The 5,000-nt window shown below is 38.4% G+C and overlaps 1 long non-coding RNA gene across 1 annotated transcript in view; it reads right to left on the bottom strand.

Annotated features, from left to right (window-relative positions):
* LOC144961680 (uncharacterized) overlaps window positions 1-2,885 on the bottom strand; it is a gene marked incomplete at its 3' end in the record, with an annotated part of 5,333 nt that extends 2,448 nt beyond the window's left edge. The window contains exon 1 of the long non-coding RNA XR_013643249.1: window positions 2,809-2,885. This is a non-coding gene — a long non-coding RNA (uncharacterized LOC144961680). The remainder of the gene's footprint in view (window positions 1-2,808) is intronic.
* Window positions 2,886-5,000: the final 2,115 nt, after the last annotated feature.

Genomic DNA, 5,000 nt, shown 5'->3' with positions numbered 1-5,000 from the left:
TCGGCACCCGTCTTATGGAATCAAAAAATGTCCGACATTTGAAAACTCAAAACACATCTCTTTAGGAAATCATTTGATTTCTATTAGGCCTACATGTTATAGATATCCTGAATTTTCATCTTGTAGCACAGTGCGTGGTAATTAAATTACAAATTGATTAATGCTATTCCAATATGATAGATTTTATGCTTAAATTATCGATTTATTGTTGTGTTTTATTTGCATTGTAAAGCGCCTCTGAGCACATTGTGGATCTAGGCTCTATATAAATTCATTCATTATTTATTATCATTCATTATTATGTTTGTCCGAGCACGTGTGTGGGTGTGTCACAAATTTCATTTTTTGATTGGTCAAAAATCTACTGGTTAATTGTATCAACGTTTTAGGTTTACAATTAGTTTTGTTTGTTGGTGCGTTATATCCAGCGGGCGAATGTTATTCGTATTTTACATAAACGCAATACATTTTTAAATGTCAACCTCTTGAAAACCTGAGATGTACATTCCTCCCACCAAATCCAAGCATCTGTAACACACTGTATTGTCGCCTGGAACAACTACAAAAAACGTCTAACTTCTACGTCATGCATGGAACAAGACCGAAGGGCTAGAGCTCAGGTGGTCGCTGGTTCGGATACTCTAAATCTATGTAGACATCTAGTGTAAGGTAACCACGCCACTCGGACACTCGTTAGAAGGTAAACATTGGTCGTCAGTGCTAGAAAGGTAACCACGCCCCTCGGACACTCGTTAGAATGTAAACATTGGTAGTCAGTGCTAGAAAGGTAACCTGCCCCTCGGACACTCGTTAGAATGTAAACATTGGTAATCAGTGCTAGAAAGGTAACCACGCCCCTCGGACACTCGTTAGAATGTAAACATTGGTAGTCGGTGCTAGAAAGGTAACCACGCCCCTCGGACACTCGTTAGAATGTAAACATTGACAGTCAGTGCTAGAAAGGTAACCACGCCCCTCGGACACTCATTAGAATGTAAACTTTGGCAGTCAGTGCTTAACTATGCAAACGACACAATATTACCATCGATGGTACGCGTTTGAGTAACACTGACTACAGTTCTAAACGCCTGATCAATCTTATAATCACCGGGGTATAACCTTTAACGTTTATAATTTGATTGAGCGAATCTAGCGAGAACTAATCTCACAACAAACGGTAGAAAGACAATAACAATAGATTGGAGTGATGTCGACTTACATCATTCTATTGTATTTAAACAACCAGCTTGCTTTTTCCGAGCTGGCTTGAGGGTGTTTCACAAACCCCGCATTTTGATTGGTCAAAAATCTACTGGTTAATTCCGTTACAACCATGAGTAGATAATAATTTGGGTTATCAGACCTGCAAATAAGTATACGTTACCTATGCCTTATCTCGTTACTTGCATAATGGGTTGAAAGTTCTGTACCCAATGCTTCAATCTCGAATACGATTGAAAAATAGTTAGAACGAAATTGATGTCATTCAGCTCTTTTTCCGTGCCCGACGTCTTTTTCCGGAAGACGGCAGAGGACGGCAGTGCCGGGTCGTCGGAGTCAGTCTCCTAGGCTTTGATACGAGGCTTCATCGGAGTACTTTATAACCTGACACTGACCAAAACATTAAGACAAATACAAGGCCAGACCACAAAAACGAATGTAAGTCATGAGTTGTATCGAACACTTCAACCAATGGGATCAGTTGTTTCCTTGAGCATCAACTACTAACGACAACTCACCAGGCGATGAACTTACCCCAAAGTCTCAGGCTAAAAAGTGCCAAGGCGTATTCATCGTAAACTTATAGAGGGAACGAAATTGACGTCACTTAGCTCTGTTATTGTTTTTAGACAGTCATTTTTGTGATTTATTCTCACTGAATCACATCGATCAGACTAGGATATACAGAGTTTTGTGTGTATTTTTATATCCGTCTGAATGATATTGTACGTATTTTATCTAAACGCATAGCATAAATAGCCCGACTCGAGAACGTGTATTCCAGCTGTTCTGTCGGTTCGATGACTTCAAACAGATTTTTCAATTTTCTCACAAAACAACTTGTTTTAAATGGTTTTCAACATAATTATAGATATTTACAGGTCTGTCAACGCAAATTGTTATGGTTATTACTGCCTATATAACACTTGTAAAATCAATCTTAGACTATTCCAGTTCAGTTTAGGACCCACACCTAAAAACGCCCACTTCTAGGCAAGAGACCAGCTTGTCAGAACGAGAAAGAGTTCACAAAATCCGATTTTTAGTCACTTACATAGCTCAAGCTTAAGACGAACAAGTCATTTACTAGACGAGTAAATAACCAAATCTAGTCCGTGTTCATGAAAACGGGCCCAGAACATATCAATAATAAATAGTATATGATATAATATGATAAATCTATATAGCGCCTGGTTCTAATCAATTGCTCAATGGCGCTTTACAACAAACAACACAAAATGTCTAGTTCGAATTATTTATAAAACGACAAGTTAAGAATTACATTTATATGATAATAAGATATATAGTAAAATACATTATCAGGAATCTAAATCATAATCTCAGTTCAGTTTTTAATCGCTTTCTAAAAGGTAAATGCATTTTTACTATTTTTTGTTTCAATGTTGATGGAGTTCCACAATCGGGGGCATGGTGGTCAAAGAATTTTTCATGATAAACTTAAGATTTTGAGGGTTCCCTTGGCAGATTTGAATTACGTAGCAGATAATATTATACATCGACTGGAATCATAAAATTGGCTACGTTCTTGAATGTAAAAATTAAAATGGTAAACAGAAGGCCACAAACCTTTCCAGTTAGAATTTCATTCACTGTGCACAATGTGACGACTATGGGACTCCTTTCTGACGATAATAACCTCTTTTCCCAATATTTTATTAAGTTATATACCGCTATTGATAAACATGCAATTCTTTTAGCTTTGTTTTTCTTAACCCTTTTTTTAATGTTAAGAAAACCATCAATACCATCATCTATTTAACATTGTTCTTGATGGATTTTAGGATGGGCTCACTATAGACTACTTAAATGATACTTATTCAGTATATCTTCATGCCGTTATTGATCTCTTCCAACCCATCTACCCCCCCCCCCCCCATTTTCAACAAGCTGAGGTAAAAAGATGTAAGTAGCTACAGGTGTTCTCACGGATAAAAGCGATAGGACATGTTGAAAATAAAGGTTCAGTGGTTGTCATTGATTATATAATGTTGGAGGAAAGTCTATTGACGTGAGTTAAATCGTCATTGTCAATGCAATCGATGTAGAATATTGCTTCAATATTGCTGGTCAATGATTTGCATCTTATGTGCGCACATTCTGTATAGAAATATTGTTTTAAAAGCATGTACTTGGGGGATTCTGATGCAGTGATTTTAACCCTTTCCTTACCAGCCACTTTCAGAATTTCCCCCAAATTTCACTCCCAACCAACACAAAAATAGTTTTTTCTTACTCAAACAGAAAAGCAACAAATACATCTATTGCATAATATTGATCAGCAAAACGGAATCTACAAAACAGTGTCACGTTTTTTATAGCTATAATAAAACATTTGTCTTTAAATTGTGTGATTTACAAAGAAATCTGAATGGTAAAAGTGCTGGTTGGATCGAACAAATGTGACGATTTTCCTATGGTTGGTAAGGAGAGGGTTAAAGTACAAATATTAAAATAATATAAAACGTTTACGGCCGGGATTTCAATAAGTGGGAGGACTTCCGTAGTGCCACATCACTATTATTATATTTCTTAATCTTTTAGCTATTATGGACTTTCAATTAGTTGCAATGACCAATAAATAATATCACTATTTAATATAAGTTTCATTATTAGAAGTGGTGTGATTTTTCTAATTTCAAAAATAATTTGCCGAGTCCGTTGTCGTTTACGACTCCGGCCGACGTGATTATTATTTACTGTTTCCCATCAGTTTCGATATTGCAAGTGATTGCAAACATGTTTAATCAGGTTATGGTATCTTTAGTTAGAGTTGATGGGTGTTCGGGGGATCTCACCCCAAAAATATAAGGTGGGTGGGGGTGGGGGTCTCCCCCGATAATAGCAAAATAAAATCCCCTCTATGTGGTCTAGTGGTAGGACACTCACTTTCGGATCGGAAGGTCTTGGGTTCGAGCCTCGCTCGACGCATAGTTGAGTCCTTGGAGAAGGCTCTTTACTCACATTCTTTCATCGTACTCAGGTGTAAAATGAGTACCCGGACCTTAACAGCGTTTTCTCTCTCCGAAAAAATTGTAACATCGCCGAACAGGCGTCATGTCCGTCCTTAATGTTAAATGTTGCTTTTGGCCAGGGACTCCTTGTAAAGCGCTTTGAGCAAATTTAGTGGATATTGCGCTATAAAAAGCTCCATTTTTTTGGCACGCTGTGTAACGACGGAAGTCCTTCCTAATCAGTTATATTTATCAATATCACGTGGCCACGTACATGGCATGTTGATGTCCTAGTGGTCAGATATTCTGAAGTGTATCACACGTGTGTTCGCTTCAAAATGACCTAAACGTTTATCTATTTGTAGTAGTAGTAGTAGCGTATAGCTTCATCTCCACGCTGGAAGTCTCCAGCCAGGCTTTAAATTGGTCACCGCATTAGTTGATGACAGCATCGAAACCCTCCGGCAATCTCGTCACAGTGCAGTGTAGGATTAGGGCTAACCCACACCGAAGACTGACTCCGACGACCCGGCACTGCCGTCCTCTGCCGTCTTCCGGATTAAGACGTCGGGCACGGACACAATACTAAGAATAAAGAGACGAGTTGCGAGACCTACCCATACCAATCACCCGATGTCCTTCGCCTTTTTTTTTTTTTTTTTGAGTGTCGGGTCGTCGGAGGCAGTCTCGGGTGTTGGTTAGCCCTTATATATAGTATGCAGATGACGTCACTCAGGCCTTTGTTATTGTTTTTGCCATCCGCGTTTGTGAGTTGTTCTCACTAACTGTATTAACCAGTTCATGGTT

The sequence above is a fragment of the Berghia stephanieae genome, unplaced genomic scaffold, assembly GCF_034508935.2.
Source record: "Berghia stephanieae isolate SIO BIC M18660-M18661 unplaced genomic scaffold, UCSD_Bste_1.3 scaffold3575, whole genome shotgun sequence".
Lineage (NCBI taxonomy): Eukaryota > Metazoa > Mollusca > Gastropoda > Nudibranchia > Aeolidiidae > Berghia > Berghia stephanieae.
The sequence above is the reverse complement of the archived record's forward strand: the minus strand, read 5'-3'. Positions and strand labels throughout refer to the sequence as shown.